We start from the raw sequence: 18,282 nt of genomic DNA, 5'->3' as shown, positions 1-18,282 counted from the left end.
TAAGTGAGGTGTTAAAGTCCCCCACTATTTTTGTGTTACTGTTGATTTCCTCTTTTATAGCTGTTAGCAGTTGCTTTATGTATTGAGGTGCTCGTATTTTGGGTGCATATTTATTTATAATTGTTATATCTTCTTGGATTGATCCCTTGATCATTATGTAGTGTCCTTCCTTGTCTCTTGTAACATTCTTTATTTTAAAGTCTATTTTATCTGATATGAGTATTACTACTCCAGCTTTCTTTTGATTTCCATTTGCATGGAATATCTTTTTCCATCCCTTCACTTTCAGTCTGAATGTGTCCCTAGGTCTGATGTGTGTCTCTTGTAGACAGCATATATATGGGTCTTGTTTTTGTATGCATTCAGCAAGCCTGTGTCTTTTGGTTGGAGCATTTAATCCATTCACATTTAAGGTAATTATCAATATGTATGTTCCTATTACCATTTTCTTAATTGTTCTGGGTGTGTTTTTGTAGGTCCTTTTCTTGTGTTTCTCACTTAGAGAAGTTCCTTTAGCATTTGTTGTAGAGCTGGTTTGGTGGTGCTGCATTCTCTTAGCTTTTGCTTGTCTGTAAAGCTTTTGATTTCTCCATTGAACCTGAATGATATCCTTGCCAGGTAGAGTAATCTTTGTTGTAGGTTTTTCCCTTTCATTATTTTCAATATATCGTGCCACTCCCTTCTGGCTTATAGAGTTTCTGCTGAGAAATCAGCTCTTAATCTTATGGGAGTTCCCTTGTATATTATTTGTCATTTTTCCCTTGTTCCTTTTAATAATTTTTCTTTGTCTTTAATTTTTGTTAGGTTGATTACTATGTGTCTCAGAGTGTTCCTCCTTGGGTTTGTCCTGCCTGGGACTCTCTGCACTTCCTGGATTTGGGTGGCTCTTTCCTTTCCCATGTTAGGGAAGTTTTCAACTATAATCTCTTCAACTATTTTCTCAGGTTGCTTCTCTCTCTCTTCTCCTTCTGGGACCCCTATAATGCAAATGTTGGTGCATTTAATGTTTTCCTAGAGTTCTCTTAACCTGTCTTCTTTTCTTTTCATTCTTTTTTTTTTTTTTTATTCTGTTCCACTGCAGTGAATTCCACCATTCTGTCTTCCAGGTCACTTATTCATTCTTCTGCCTCAGTTATTCGTCTATTGATTCCTTCTAGTGTATTTTTCATTTCAGTTATTGTATTGTTCATCTCTGTTTGTTTGTTCTTTATTTCTTCTAGATCTTTGTTAAACATTTCTTGCATCTTCTCGATCTTTGCCTCCATTCTTTTTCTGAGGTCCCGGATCATCTTCACTATCATTATTCTGAATTATTTTTCTGGAAGGTTGCCTATCCTTACTTCATTTAGTTGTTTTTCTGGGGTTTTATCTTGTTCCTTCATCTGGTACATTGTCCTCTGCCTTTTTATTTTGTCTACCTTTCTGTGAATGTGGTTTTCATTCCACAGGCTGCAGGATTGTAGTTCTTGCTTCTGCTGTCTGCCCTCTGGTGGATGAGGCTATCTAAGTGGCTTGTGCATGCTTCCTGATGGGAGGGACTGGTGGTGGGTAGAGCTGGGTGTTGCTCTGGTGGGCAGAGCTCAGTCAAACTTTAATCTGCTTGTCTATTGATGAGTGGGGCTGAGTTCTCTCCCTGTTGGTTGTTTGGCCTGAGGTGATCCAGCACTGGGGGCTACAGGCTCTTTGGTGGGGCTAATGGCGGACTCCGGGAGGACTCATGCCAAGGAGTACTTCCCAGAACTTCTGCTGCCAGTGTCCTTGTCCCATTGGTGAGCCACAGCCACCCCCCACCTCTGCAGAAGACCCTCCAACACTAGCAGGTACATCTGGTTCAGTCTCCTATGGGGTCACTCCTTCTTCCCCCTGGGTCCTTATGCCCACACCACTTTGTGTGTGCCCTCCAAGAGTGAAGTCTCTGCTTCCCCCAGTCCTGTCAAAGTCCTGCAATCAAATCCCACCAACCTTCAAAGTCTGATTCTTTGGGAATTCCTCCTCCCGTTGCTGGACCCCCAGATTGGGAAGCCTGACGTGGGGCTCAGATCCTTCACTCCAGTGGGTGGACTTCTGTGATATAATTGTTCTCCAGTTTGTGAGTCAGCCACCCAGTATTTATGAGATTTGATTTTATTGTGATTGCGCCCCTCCTACCATCTCATTGTGGCTTCTCCTTTGTCTTTGGATGTGGGGTATCTTTTTTGGTGAGTTCCAGTGTCTTCCTGTTGATGATTGTTCATCAGTTAGTTGTGATTCTGGATCTCTCGCAAGAGGGAGTCTTAATGCCCTATGATGCTTTCATAGTTCTTTTAGACAGTGCCCTAGAGAGGACTCTAATATTTAGTGTGTGTGTATGTGTGTGTGTGTAAACACATCTAGTGCTACTCTAACAACTTTTCAAAGGAGCGGTAAGAAATGTATCTCTGGTGGTTCTTGTAGTAACTCTTGATCACTCTTGTCAGGAGTGCTGGCAAGTGTGGGCAGCCTTCTGCCCAGTACTGTCAACTATACACTCAGAGCCAGCTCCATGATTCAAAGGGAGCTTATGGGGTGTGATCTGAGGATTGCTGAAAGGGTATTTACCCAATATGTCTGCCTTAATAGTACGCCATAATGCCAGGAATCCCCATGAAGCCATTCATTTCATTAATATACAAAAATGGGAAAATGCACATTCATCTTCAGGGATAGGAAAAATGTATAGTCATAGCCATCCATGATTACATTAGTTCTAGTTAACATGTTATATCAGTCACCCAGAAGCTTCTAATCTTATTTGTTATATAATATATATTTTTCATTTACTATATGTCAGGCATTCTGCTGAATTTTTCTACATTTTTCAACACATTTAATGCACATGACATGCTAGTGAGGTAAGCACCATCATCTCCCCTGTTTTACAGGTAAGAAAACTGGAGCACAGAAATGTGACGTAATCTTCCAGATGCCACACAGCTGAGAGATGATCAGGCCAAGATTAAAACCCAAATAGTTTTCCCCTAGGGCTAGAATCACTATGAATATTACCTCTGTGTGAGACCCAGGATGAGGCCCAGAACAGACTGGTTTGGAGGGAGTATAAGAAGCAAGCAAGGGCCCACTAGGAAAGTCTGTGAATGGAAAGCTGCCTGCAAAGAAGCAGATCTGGGGGATATGCTAAAAGCAGGCAAGACATCTGCTGTTGCTGGGTACTTGAGGCCAGGAAAAGATAGGGGATTGACTCAAAGGTCAATTCTGTCTGCCATACCATTTTCCCCATGAATTCCCTGACTCTGCTTTCTAAAGAAATCCCATCATAGCTGTAGAGCCACTGCAGATGATTTTGCTTCTTACCAAGTAAAAGCAAAATGCAGAAAATATCACTAAGTCATAATATCATGAATGCTAAAGATAGGTGAACATAAAACATGGCCCACCCAGCCCCCATCTACATAAAGAAACTAAAGGCCCAGACAGGTTAAGCAGTCTGCCCAAGATCCCACAGTATATTAGTCTCAAAGCTAAAACTAGAAGCCAAGTTCCAATCTTTTACTCCCATGAAATGACTCCCACCTACCCCATACTCCATCCTTTAAGAAGCATATCTGGTGTTATCTCTGGACACTGAGTTCTGCTGCTTAAGAAATCCATTAGGATCTTAAGCCTGTGCTTGAGCTGCATGACTCATTAGAGGGATGGCATCAGCCTAACCCCATTGCTGTGTGAATGAAGTAGTTATATTCAAACACCAGTGTTCACTCAATGGACTTTAAGCACTAATGCTTGGGGAAGGAGCAAGTTAGTGGTAGACCATAGTTCAAGACCTCTTAGCATCTTTTTTAAGGCAACGTGCTCAGTGTATTCCCAAAACCACACACACACACACACACACACACACACACACACACACAATTTTTAGAACTTACTAATGACAAGAGCTGTAGTGCTCTTTTTTGGATCTACTACAGACAGCAACAATTTTTGAATGGTCTAATCAGCCCCATTAAACGCTATTTATTTATTTATTGAAGTATACTTGATTTACAATGTTTCAGGTGTACTGCAAAGAGATTCAGTTCTATGTATATATGTGTATCTGTTAATCCAAATTTCTAATTTATTCCTCCCTCCCCCCCTTTCCCCTTTGGTAACCACAAGTTTGTTTTAAATGCTATTTTTTATGGGCTTTGGAGTCAGACCTACCTAAGTTTGAATCCTATATCCCCCATTTCCTAGGTGAGTAAACTTAGACAAGCTAACTGACTTCCATGGAGAACCATTGTGAAATGGGACAAGCATGAGCTTTAGAATTACAAGGCTTCATTTGAATTCTTCTTCCACCACTTGTTAGCTATATGTTCTTGGACAGGTTTCTTAACTCTTCTGAGCACCTTTCTTCATCTGTAAAATATATGTTGTAACTCCTGCCTCTTACAACACATAATTCTTGGGTTTGTGGTGAGAATTAAATGAGACGATGTTTGTAAAATGCTTGACACAGTGCTAGGCACAAAGCAAATGCTCAGCAAATGTTAGTTTCTTTGTCTTTTCCATTTTGATCTCAGTCCCCTTATCTGTAATCTGTGAATAATATAATTTACCGTGGGAGGTTTTGTGTCATTTCACAATGGATGTGAAACCATAAAGAACCATGGATTCACATGGTAGACGTTGAAGATACATAAGCTGCAAGGTGCTTTGTTTCCAAATCACAGAGTACCAAGCTCGACTGCCTGCAGTTCCCCTGCCTGCCATCTGGAGTCAGGACACAGCTCTCAACCCACAGGGAAGGGGGAGTAAAGAGGAGGAGTGGAGGTGATGGCATATAGATACCAAGTGGCTCATCTGCGAGGCAAAGAGGGCTGCAGACACCAGGCAGGACCTTGAAACAGAGACAATCTCCAGTAAAAACTATTAAATCTAATGTCACAGAGATGCTACTTCAGTGGGTTGGACCATCCGGTGTAAGGAAGATGGATGTCACTGAGAACTGCTTTGTAAACACACAAAACACAATTCTAAGGACTTCTGGATTTAACTTCAGCCACTCACATGTTTGGAGTGCTAAAAACTAGCCCCAGATGATACCGCAGTCCATGTGCCCATCAGAACCACATTCTTCTCTGAGTAGAGATGCTGAGTATCATGTGAAGGGACCACAAGCCATGGTTAGAAAACAAACTCCAGGCTTCTGTTTTGTCCCAACTCACATAATTTTTGGCGCCTTCAATTTTTTAAAAAGTAGAATCTAAGTAAATAATTCCATTATATTTACAGAATTTTTTTAATCTCACAAAAATTTGCCTATGATTTTAATGAATGGGTTGAATTGCAAGTATAACCTTTCCATTCACATGAGGAAATCATGTGTGTAGTTCTTCAATTATATTTGAATTTTATAGGTTGATAACAACAATATAGTCATTGAAAATTGCAAGAATTCCAATGTGAGTTTCTAAATATTAAAAAGTCATAAATTTCTCAAAATCCTAATATGACATTTTCCTTTGAAAAAAAATTCTTTTTAGGTTGGTCTTCGAGAGGGGTTGGTGTGAGGAAGTACATGAAAAGTTTAACTATAGAAGCTATTATTAAAGAACAAATTCCTCTGTTTATGCTTGAACCTTGGAAACCTTTTTTAAAAAATCGGAAACAAATTCCATGTATGTACATTCCATTGCCTGTTAAATTTATAATGAGTAGGCAAACATACAGCAATAAGATTTCTCATGACTTATTCTGAGCTGTTCTTTTAAGATATTAAATTTGAAAGGATATCTCAGCTCATATCCCCAATACCTGCCTACATATGCACACAGACACACAGCAGTTACATTTGAATTTCAGATAAATAACAAAAAATTAGTACAAATATGGCCTGTGAAATATGCTCAATTGCATGGGACATACATATACTAAAAAATTATTCTTTGTTTTCTGAAATTTAAATTTAGCTGCATAGTCTGTATTTAATTTGCTAAATCTGGCAACCCTAACACACCTAGACATATGCACACACATACACACACACACAAGACCAGTAAAAGAATCTTTAAATTTCTTTTTATTTTTAATTTAATTAATTAATTTATTTTTTTGGCTACGTTGGGTCTTTGTTGCTGCGCGCGGACTTTCTCTAGTTGCGGTGAACGGAGACTAGTTGCGGTGGGAGTGCTCATTGCAGTGGCTTCTCTTGTTGCAGAGCACGGGCTTCAGTAGTTGTGGCACGTGGGCTCAGTAGTTGTGGCTCACGGGCTCTAGAGCGCAGGCTTAGTCGTTGTGGTGCACGGGCTTAGTTGCTCTGCGGCATGTGGGATCTTCCCAGACCAGGGCTCGAACCCGTGTCCCCTACATTGGCAGGCGGATTCTTAACCACTGAGCCAGTAAAATAATCTTTAAACCCCTATGCCTACTGTAAAACAAAGTTTTAGAAGCCACACACGACAAAGTTTTATTTAAATCTTTGGGACTGGAGGGTAACATACAGCATAATCATTAAACTCTCTGATACAATTAACGTGTGACTCCAAACTAACTCGAAATTGTCTCCTTCCTTTTTTTCTTATCCTCACTTGCCTTGCCCACCTGCAGGCTCCTCCTGAACGCTTGTTCCTCTCTTGCTCTGCAATTCCCTACTATCTACCTGTGCATTTATTAGCCTGTTGGATTCTCATTCTAACCCCCCAGTAGCTCCCCACTGCCTTAGCGAAGACCACTATTGATATTTACGTAAGTTTATCATCTAGTATTACTACCTGTGCTTGATATTTACTTAAGTTTATCATCTAGTATTACTACCTGTGCCCACACTCATCTCTGTCATCTTAGTTTCCTCAGTGACTCAGCACCTGGTTTATCTTTGTTCTTTCTTTTTGAAGTCTCTACCCTCAACTTAGATTTACTTCAACCTCCATGTTAACAGCTCTTTAAAAACCCTTGCCTTGGAGTCCTCTGATTTTAATTTCACTCACCATCACCCTGCTAAATCATTGACACCCAGCTTCATGTAGCATCTTGACATCACCCTCTCTCACCATAGCATCTTTACTCCCATCAGCCCCCTTGTAAGCCCTCTCGCTAATCTGCCTTTTTGCTTTATTCCTTCGAGCTTCCCAGTCTGCCAGTCTGTGATCACTGTTCTGAGTCATACAGCGTCATTCATACCCACCAGTCTCAAACCTAAAATAAGCCCTATTTGTCTGCCCATGTTAGTTTATACCCAAATTTTTCTTAAAAGGAGACAAGGTAGTTTACAAGGAAAGAAAACATCTTCTTTCTTCAAGTCAGAGATTCTCTGGGTCTTCAGGCACCTTGCCTTCCCTCCTTTCAGCTTGGCCAGAGAGAGATTCTACCTCTTCCTCAGGCCAGTCTCTTTCCACATGTAAACATCATATATAACACTTCCCATCTGCAACCTTGCTAAGTAATTTTATTTCCATCAAACTCCCCCATTTTACTGCCTCCTTCCCCTCTGTGTACAAGCATGAGGAATTCTCCCCACCTCACTCCCTCAATTCCTGGAATTTTGTTAAACCTCATAATAAAAACTCTACATAAAATGGAAATAGAAGATAACTACTTAAATATAATAAAAAGCTTGCTACCAAAACTCCAATGTAGAAAATAATTAAATACTGAGATAATTTCTACTAAAAATAAAAGCTATGTAAGTGACACCTGCTATTACTACTATAATTCAATATCATTTGAGAGGTTCTAACAAATGCAATGAGAAAATAAATAGAAATAATCAATATTAAAGAAGAGAAGGCGAAGTTACCTGTACATACATATGATAGGGTTATATGCTCGGAGTACATAGAAGACTGTATAAGGAATTTAGTAAAGTAGCCAGGTAAAAGAAGAAAAAATTTACAAAACAGACTTTCTCTATATTAGCAACCAGTTAAAAATCCAAATTGAAAAACAAATATCAATTAATAATAGCAACCCAAATGAAAAAATAATACCTAGGAATATATTATATAAGAAAAGTAAGGAATTTAAAGAAAATTATATAATAGTGATACCTGAACACTTGGTGCTATAGACTGAATATTTGTGTTCCCCCAAAATTCATGTGTTGAAACCTAACCTGCAGTATGATGGTATTAGTAGGGGAGACTTTTGGGAGGTGATTAGGTCATGAGGGTAGAGTCCTCATGAATGGGATTAGTGTCCTTCTAAAAGAGACCCCAGAGAACTTCCTAGCCTTTTGACCCACCAGTAACCATGTGAAGTTACAGAGAGAAGATGGTCCATGAACCAGGAAGAGGGCCCTCACTAGACACTGAATCTGCTGGTGTCTTGATCTTGGACTTCCCAAACTCTAGAACAGTGAGAAATGAATTTCTGTTGCCACCCAGTCTGTAGTATTTTGTTATAGCATCCCAAATGAACTGAGACTCTTGAGAAAATATATTTTATTTCTGAATGAAACAACATAATATTTAAAATGCAATTCTTTCCAAATTAATATGTAAATTTAATGCAAATTCTGAAATCATTTACTGCAATCACAATGTGATTTATCTTGGAATTGGATAAAATTAATTTAGAATTCTTATGAAAAATAAATTACTAAAAGCCACAAATATCTCTACAAGGAGGAAAAATGGAAGGAAAATATGCTTTAATATATATTAATGTATTATAAAACAAACACAATTCCAAACAATATATAAATTCGTCAGTAGAACAAAATAGACAAAAGTACACATAAAAACTTAATATTTGTCAAATTTAAGCAGGAAGGATTTTGAGATGACTCATTTTTGAGATGAGATAAATAACATAATGGTGACAATAATAATAATCAGGAGTATATTAATCAGGGTTCCCCCAAAAGGAAAGCAGAGACAAGAACTTGGCTTCTGTTAGTTTATTTGGAATCTGGTCCCTGGGAGAAGTGAAAAAGAGGGAAATGAGGCAGGAAAGGAGGAATATTCGACCTAAATGTGTATGATTAAGGTTGCTGCTTTGGGCAATGGGCTTAGTTCCTCAGGGACTGCCTGAGAAATGCACAGAATGCCTCCCAGAATTGTCCCCTGTGAAGAACTGGAGGAAGATGGGGCATTTACCCAACAGTTCCTATCCCTCCTCAGTTGAAGATTGCCTCTGGGCATTAAAACTACCCCTCCAACCCCTATGTTGCACTTGAGTGCAGGAAGCCCATAAGTAGAGAGCATGTACCCTGGATAGGACAGTGTTAGCTGAGGTGAGCCTGAGGTCACCTGGAACTGTGCAGTGCAGATGTGGCTAAAATCAGAAGTCAGTCATGGGGATGCTGATGTGGGAAACCAGATGTGCTGGGAAACCCTGGGTGTATCAGTTCACCTGGACTGAAGTTCAGCCTAGAGAAATTGTGGGTAAGGGCTTTTGGGAGGTAAGTTGCTTTAGTGATGATGCTCTTTCTTCATTGTTATCTCTTGTATAGCCTGATTTTATGCAGTGAGTCTCATTGGGTCACTGAAAGAACACTGACAGTCAATAAAAAGCCCATGATGCATACATTTGATCTCTCTCATGGATATTCTCCCAACCCCCAAAACTAATTTTGCAAGGCAATTCCAGTGTTCCAAACCTTTACTTGTTGTTGATGGGGAAAATTGTGGGTAAAGTATCTTCCAGATCCATGAAAAATCATTGATATTCAACATTGGATTCTTGACTTTTAGCTAAAATATAAGCATTCCTTACTCATCTTAGTGCAAATGAATCATTGTTATAGCCTCAGGTGATGGGTTATCCTGTTCTTTGTTCAGCAGCAAAACGTGCGTCCAATTAGAAAAATCTCAGGATGATTTAAATGCAACCCTAAGAAAGGAGAAAACCACTTCCCATGAGTTTTTTCAAGGATCAGTAATAGCAATCTCTCTGGAGAAAAAAAAAGATATATTTTAAGAAAATAAAGTTGGCAAAAAAAGCAACGTCTAGTGAACACCAGAAAACACTAATATATTAATATTCCTATGGTGGTGAATATATTAATCATAATTTATCTTCAGTCATGACTGACTTTTCTAGATGGATTCTATTTCCCAGGTTCTACTGCTAATTTCTTCACCTGAAATGTTCTCCTTACTTGTCTATATGTATTCAAAACTCCCTTTGGCTTTATTTTTCACTGATTGCTGTTAATTAATAGTAAAATTTTCTTTTTCTGTAACACAGATTGATTTATGTTCATCACCTGGATCCTGCACCAAATATAGTAACTTTTAAGTGCACTTGTTTCTATAATTGTATAGGTCACATATATTATCATTCTGACGTAACTTCTTTTAATGATCGTGCTTCACGATTTCTGTTTGATGTTCCGCAAAATCAACATTATGCCTCTGTTTTATGCTGATCTTCTTGTTTGCACTGCTTTATATACTAATTGACTTCTAATATAAGTTATCTTAAACAAATATCATTCAAAATGACATATCCTTTCCTTTAATTTTAACTTTTCAGACAGTATTGTAATTTAATTTCACAAAAATTGAAATATTCACTGAAGGTTCTGACGTGTTGAAGTAATAATACAAATAAAACTAGACTGCTCTTCAAAGATTCAATACTCATTTTTTTATAACAATGTGACACTTCAGATTGAAAATAAAATCTTTTCTCACACAAGATATCTCAAGTTGCCTGGAAAATAGGCTACTATGTACAATGCTAGAATAATAAGAGAATGTTCACAATAATTGTAATTCATACAACACAGAATCAAAATTAAACTTCCAAAAGATAGTTGTAAGATAGAAAAATAAACTAAAACTGCCTTCTGACATAGAAAAACACTGTATCACATGTATACTCCAAAATACTTATGTTTTCACTATAGGTACAATCTAACCAGAAAGTTTTCCAGTATTTAAGACTCAACAAGATAATATACTGTGGTTTGATATAGAATATATCAGTGTGTCCAAACAAATGTTTTCCTTAAATAAGGTGAGGCTGGGATCTAGATCTGTCTTAGGGTGTCTTCAACATGGTGTCTGTGAGAGGTATAGTGAATGTTATGGTCTGTCAGTCCAGATCCCCCTCAAGGGCTGAGGCACTCATCCTTCCAGATGCTGGGGTGTTGACTGCTGAAGGTTCTTAGTGAGTTCCTCTCTGAACATTGCCCTTTTTTATGATAACTTTTTTATTAATTCACCTTTCTTAAACTATTTTTTAAATTGAAGTATTAAATGTTTACAATGTGGTGTTAGTTTCAGGTGTACAGCAAATCTGAAAAGAACCTTCTAGAGGTTATTATAAGATATTGAATATACAGTAGATCCTCGTTTATCTATTTTGTTTTTTAATTTTTTATTTTATATTGGAGTATAATTGATTTACAATGCTGCACTAGTTTCAGATGTACAGCAAAGTGGTTCAGTTATACATATACATATATAGATTCTTTTTCAGATTCTTTTCCCATATAGGTTATTACAGAGTTTTGAGTAGAGTTCCCTGTGCTATACAATAGGTCCTTGTTGATTATCTATTTTATATATAATAGTGTGTGTATGTTAATCCCAACCTCCTAATTTATCCCTACCCCCTCACCTTTCCCCTTTGGTAACCAAGAATTTGTTTTTGAAGTCTGTAAGTCTGTTTCTGTTTTGTAAATAAGTTCATTTGTATCATTTTTTAGATTCCACATATAAGTGATATCATATGATATTTGTCTTTCTCTGTCTGACTTACTTCACTCAATATGATAATCTCTAGTGGACACTGCCCTTTGTACAAGGAAGTTGCCTCACCCAAGGTAACACCTGTTCCCTGGGGGTAACCCACATCCAAGGTAATCAAGATAGGTGTCCAACCTGATTCAGGACAACTCTGAAGGGTCATCTCCACTCCAGAGGATCTGCTGAGGCCTCCATTAACAACAGAATCATGGTTCAACTCCTCCCCTCTTCCCAGTGTCTCTCAACACTCACAGATGTTTCTCCCAAGAGCGCTCATCAATTAATCACTCGCACACAAATTTCTGTCTTAGAGTCTGTTTCCTGGGAAAGATGGAAGCCACAGCAATTTTTTAAACATTATTTGAATAATAGTATTCAACACTCTAGACTTTTTTGTGCTTTATATTAGAAAATAACATTCTGGTGTATATTAGATACCAAGTCTAGTCACAGAAGAAGGAAAAGAAAATTGAACCACAAGAAAATTTAATTCTCTCAACTTATCAGCTTTATTGGCAATTGTACATTTTAGTCATAAAAAACAAAAATCACCATGAGCATGATTAATCCACATGACCTATATTAAACTGATTATAAAACTAAGTCTAAGACTGTTTGTTCATGGAAATTGAAATTATTTACTTCAATTAGTGGTCCATTTTGCTTAAAACTTTCAAGTTACTTATATGCGAAGACATGCATAAATATTTTATCCATAAGCATCATAGAGGTGAGAATTTTAAATGATGAAATCATACCATTTCTTATGAAGAGCCGACTTGAATTCACCAGAAAAAAAGTAATATATTTTTATCTAACATTGTTAGTTTGCTAAGTGTTGACTATAGTTTTTGGCTGTTGAATTCTTTTATTTATAGATAATGTACTAACTTTGCCAGGAGTACTATGCTCATGGAGAATAACACTTACAGTCACATTTTATTTGGTTTTAGTATAACAGCAACAGATAATACTAGACAGTGTCTACAGACCCTCCACATCCATCCCTACCTCCACATTTCTGAAACTCTCTTGCAACCAACTTGCTGATTTTGCATCCTGGATGTGATGTAGTTTCTACCAATGTGAAGTGCCCCCATGAGATTTGGAAGGTGTAGGGGTGGGACAGGCCATCTTTCTGTGGCCTTACTGGCCAACCATGAGCTCTGATAGACCGGGGTGTGAGGAAGCCAGATTAGCCTGTTCATCCCCAGATTTCTGGGTGTGGAGTGGAGTGACAGCTGTCTCCTAACCTATAAATTGCAGCTGCAGTGGTGTGACCTTGAATGCAGATGTCCAGTTGCAACCCCGACTTCTGTCCCTCTTGCCTTTTCCACTAATTTATAAACACCAAATTCTTTGTATTAAACCCCACATTTTGAACTGCCTACACTGATTTCTTGCTCTTTTACCAAAACCTGACTGATCCATATTGCTACCTAAAAAAATTCCACTCTGGTTTTATTTACATTGTGACTCCACTAGCATCAAGGGGGCAGCTTAGATGGCAGTAGCAGGAGGGGAGGCTGTTTGCTTGACCTTATAAAGGCAAACGAGACTACACAGTAAAGAATTCTGGCTGAGTCTCTACTCAGAGTCCAAGGCCTGAATGCCTCTGCCCTGGCCTTCTCGGCCTAGTGCTGACTTTTGGCAGCAAAAGAGAAGATGCACACTTGCTGCCTAGAGGTTGTATTTTAAGAATCCTAGGGAAGGCTCCAGGCTCTAGGTCCTCTTCCCAGGCAAGTGTGAGGAATTAGAGTTTCACTGGGAGATTGTACAGCTACTGCAGGTAAAGTGTGCCTTGCCTGCTGGCTACTCCTCACTGCACAGTGTGTGTTCACTGCAATATGGAAACAACCAAGGCCAACATCTGCTCTAACTTGAGCTGCTCTGGTGATTCCTCCTTGTACCACTGGTGGCCATTTCTTCTTCCAAATCTGGTGTAAACTCTATCAGCCACTTGGTCTATTCATAGAGGAGTATTCATTGCTCAAACAGCCTTGTTTTTTCACAGGGACAGGAAACCCATGGGTTAGAGAGGGATACAGGTGAGAGCTCCCTCTAACGGTTGTCTATTGTTGAAGAAGCCTTGCCTCTCTTTGTTACTAGAGGCTGTTTTATATCCCCAGAGGTCAGTGTGAATGTGGCTGAACTCTCCTTCTGGAAATACTCACATTTTAAAATCTTGCTGCTGCAGGTGGGCGTAATTCTGGAAATTTTATAACTGCTCTTTATCAGGAAGTCACAAAGTAAGAGCAGAATTGGAAAGAGATGATGATACAATAAAGGAACTGCAAAAGAAGTTCTCTCCAACTTGTATTTCAAAGGAAATTCCCCTGTCTTGTACTGTTTATTTTCTACGATTAAAATAATATAGAATCAGAGGCTCAGGATTTCAAGCAGTCTTTTTTTTCTAATCTCCTTACAGCATTGACTAAGTCAATTTAGAATATTTTTGCTTAATGTTTTCAAAACTCTTTTGTAATCTTTCTCTCATTTGCCTCACTCTGTATTTCACACTGCACTTTAATTGTTGATAAGGTCCATTATCCATGGCTTCATGTTTTATTTGGTATAATACCAGACTCATAGATGATTAGCCATAGTTTATGAAGTAAACTTTCTTAGAAGTTCAGGGGTCTTCTATTGTGTGAAACTGAATATCTAAAACTAGTCTTTGGTGCCCTCTCAGCGCAAATGGTGTGGTCACAATCACCCGCTCATCCAAAGATGAGAAAACTCGGGGCTTCCCTGGTGGCTCAGTGGTTAAGAATCCGCCTGCCAATGCAGGGGACACGGGTTCAAGCCCTGGTCCGGGAAGATCCCACATGCCACGGAGCAACTAAGCCCGTGCGCCACAACTACTGAAGCCTGCACTCTAGAACCCGTGCTCCGCAACAAGAAGCCACCGCAATGAGAAGCCCGTGCACCACAACAAAGAGTAGCCCCTGCTCTCAGCAACTATAGAAAACTGGCGTGCAGCAGCAAAGACCTAATGCAGCCAAAAATTAAATAAATGAATAAATAAATAAAAATGAAAAAACAAAGATGAGAAAACTGGCCAAAGCAATATAAGAAAACTGATGTTTCTTATTGACCCCTACTGATTTCATAATCAAAATTTATTTTGTCAAGTCATTTTTGAAGATTATAACAATTTTGTTAAATAAGCAAGTTTTTAAAAAATGCATATACTTAATTAGTTTTATTTTACTGATAAAATATTTCTTAGCAATCAAAATAGGCAAAACAAATTAAAGGGAAAAATAGCAAATACATATACTGTCAACTATATTGTAATGCACTTGACACCACCTACAAATAAGGCTATAAACTACAATAATTCACCAAATTATGACCTTACAACAGCATTATTGCTGTCAAGGAAAGACGGGGGAGAGCAGAGCCACTAGCACAGAAAAAAGCAAATTGAAGTACATATAACTAAAAAGCAAAAACAACTAGATTTTATTAGTTGCATTGTAATTGGAGTGGTTTTTGGAGAGGAGTAAAAATATGCCATCCATCTGCTTTTAAGGAAGAAGATTCAAACATTCCATTCAATAAATAAAATAATAAAAACAAAGTTTAACTTCATGATATAGTTAATAGAGTCAAAGAAGAGGGAAGAGAAATAGACACAAAAGGAGACCACACACAGTCACACAGAAAGAGATAAAGAAAGGGGCCCTATGAAGGAAGAGATGTACAGTCATTAACACAGAAACAGAGAAGCAGGGCCAATTTCCACAGAGAAGTACCTTCATCTTGTGGACTTTGCATTTTGGGTCCTTCAAACCCATGAAGTTAGTGCAGCAAGCACCCTTGTCACTTGGGGCTGTTTGAGTGTGGGCTGAAATTTAGTCAAGAACCAGATGGGCTCCATGGGCCAGCTCTCACTTTCCAATCTTCTTGACTAAATTAATAAAATCTATCTGCTTGCACCAATTTTCATTAGAAACTAATTCTCTCACTTCTAAAATGTCAAACGGAAAGCTAAAGTTAATACTTTTATTCCCACCGCCCCCCCCCAAAAAAAACCCAAAACATAACCAAAAGACAAAAAACAATGTTATTTACTTTAGGAGCTGATGTGGTTTTTTTTAAAGGAGGAAATGAAAGAAGGGTGTTTACCAGTTTTACACGTATCTTTTCTTAAAGGATCTTATGAGAATCTAAGTCTGAGAAATATATGTTAGAGAGAAAAAGATGAGCAGTGAAAGAGCAAGCCAATAGCAGTAGCAACCCTGCATGACCTTGGACCTAGGAGCTAGAGAGCAGCAAGATGCCCAAAGGGATGAGGGCAAGAGCCCAGGAAAACAAGGGAAGCAGTCACTGCTACTTACAGTGTCCTCACCCTGTGCTAGGCTAACATTTTAAAGCCTCATTTAAAAGATGTATTTATATGTCAACTAATAACCAACAAGGATCTACTGTATAGCATGGGAACGCTGCTCAATATTATGTAACAGCCTAAATGGGAAAAAAATTTGGAAAAGAATAGATACGTATATATATATATGTAACTGAATCACTTTGCAGTACACCTGAAATTAACACAACATTGTTAATCAGCTATACTCCAATAGAACATAAAAAGTTAAAAAAAAAAAAAAGAACTTACTGTATAGCTAGGAACTCTACTCAATACTCTGTAATGACCTATATGGGAAAAGAATCTTAAGAAGAGTGGATATATGTATAAGTATAACGGATTCATTTTGCTGTACAGCAGAAACTAACACAACATTGTAAATCAACTGTACGCCAATAAAAATTAATTTAATAAAAAGAAAACAGATAAAAAAAGAAAAATAATAAAAGATTTATTTAAAGATAAACCTGTGCTAAGTTTATGCCATTCAGAGATTTTTTGAACAGCTTTATTGAGGCATAGTTGATGTACATAAACTGCACATATTTAAAGTATAAAATTTGAACTACCCCTGCAACGTAATGAACATATTTACCACTCTCAGAAGTTTCCTTGCACTTCTTCATAATGCCTTCCTTCAGGACCTCCTAACCTTCTTTCTCCCCGCAACCTCTGATCTGTTTGTTGTCAGAATACATTAGTTTGCATTTTTCAGAAGTTTATAAAAATGGAATCATACAGGACCTTTTTTCTGCCTTCTTCACTCAGCATAATTATTCTGAAACTCTTTTCTGCTGTAACATGGATGAGTATTTCATCCATTTTTATTATTGAGTAGCATTCCATTGAATGGGTGAACCACATCACTTAGTTTATGCATACCTATTAATGGAAATTTGAATTGTTTTCACTTTTTGGCTATTATAAATAAAGCTCCTATGAGCATTTGTGTACAAGTCTCTATATGGACCTGTGCTTTCATTTCTCTTAGGTAGGATCTAGTGGAAGTGCTGGGCCAGAAGATAGGTGTATGTTTAACATTTTAAGAAATTGCTGGTTTTCCAAAGCTCTTTCACCATTTTACATCTCTACCATTAAGAGTTCCACTTCCTCATCAACACTTAGCATGGTCAGCTTTTAAAATTTTAGCCATTTAATAAGTATGCAATGCAGTGTTATTTTGTTGTAGTTTTTTTGGGGGGGTGCTGTACCTAATTATTTTATTTGAAAGAATGCTACAAATGGAAGAACTTAAGTTGGTGCTTTGGTGCAACTTATAGAAAAGGTAAAGGTAAACCCAAATGCATGCACTGCCTTGGTGACCAAAGAAGTCACTCTCATGGCTATGGAAAAGCCAACTTAAGGCTTAGCCATCAGGGTCACTGTCTTCCAGAGTGTGCTTGTCAAAGACAGGTTCTGTAGTGCCAGGTTCCAGGGCCCCCATCTTATGCAAGTTGATTACAGTGGTCACCCAGTTCTTTAATGGATTTCACCTGCTCATTCAGGTCATATGTCTCAATGAAATCACCCAAGTAGGTCTGTTTTTGTCAATGCCAGTCTGTGCAGTTCCAGTACTGACTGAGTCACACTTTTTTTTCAAATGTAACATACACTCCATTGCATTCAACTCACTCTCCCAGTGGTCTCAGTTTGGTTTCTTGATATCCTGATGGAAGTTTTGGGTATCTACTTGGTTCTTGTAGCTTCATCAGTTTCCAGCATGTTCTCTCTCCTTATGAGATTGGTGAAGAAAACATTTGGCAAAGTTCTTTGCAGCCACATCATCACAGTCAAAGTAGTAAGAGGTGCATGGACAGGTAGATATAGGAGATGTAGGAGATGCTCCTGCTTGATTTGGCAGTTGATGGTGACCTCTGAGTCCTGGCAGTCATTCTGGTAAACCTGCAAGGGGGAACTGGCCACCACGGCAGGCAGTGGGCTCCTGGAGGTGGTCTGTGGGATCTGTGAGGAGGTGTCAGAGGGCTGGCCCTAAGTGGCAGGCCAGCTAGGTTCCATAGAAGGAATACTGAAACAGGAAGCCACAGTGACTTTCTGCAAAGAACCTCTGCCCTATTTCATTGTAGCTTTAATTTGCATTTCTCTAATAATATTGAACATCTTTTCTTGTGCTTACTTGCCATTCTTATATCTTCTTAGATGAAGTGTCTGTTCAAAACTGTTGCCCACTTTTTAAAAAAATGGATTATTTGTTTTCATATTGTTGAGTTATGAGAGTTTTTTTACATGTGT

General features: G+C 38.3%; 1 pseudogene across 1 annotated transcript in view; it reads right to left on the bottom strand.

Annotated features, from left to right (window-relative positions):
• Positions 1-1,032: 1,032 nt before the first annotated feature.
• The window catches only part of LOC309666709 (ferritin heavy chain pseudogene), a 28,106-nt pseudogene continuing 10,856 nt past the window's right edge, over positions 1,033-18,282 (bottom strand). Inside the window, exon 2 of the transcript in view lies at positions 1,033-18,021. The product of the transcript in view is annotated as a ferritin heavy chain pseudogene (transcript). The remainder of the gene's footprint in view (positions 18,022-18,282) is intronic.

Source organism: Balaenoptera physalus, assembly GCF_965194825.1.
Source record: "Balaenoptera physalus genome assembly, chromosome: 9".
Taxonomy (NCBI): Eukaryota; Metazoa; Chordata; class Mammalia; order Artiodactyla; family Balaenopteridae; genus Balaenoptera; species Balaenoptera physalus.
This window is presented reverse-complemented; position numbering and strand designations above follow the sequence as displayed.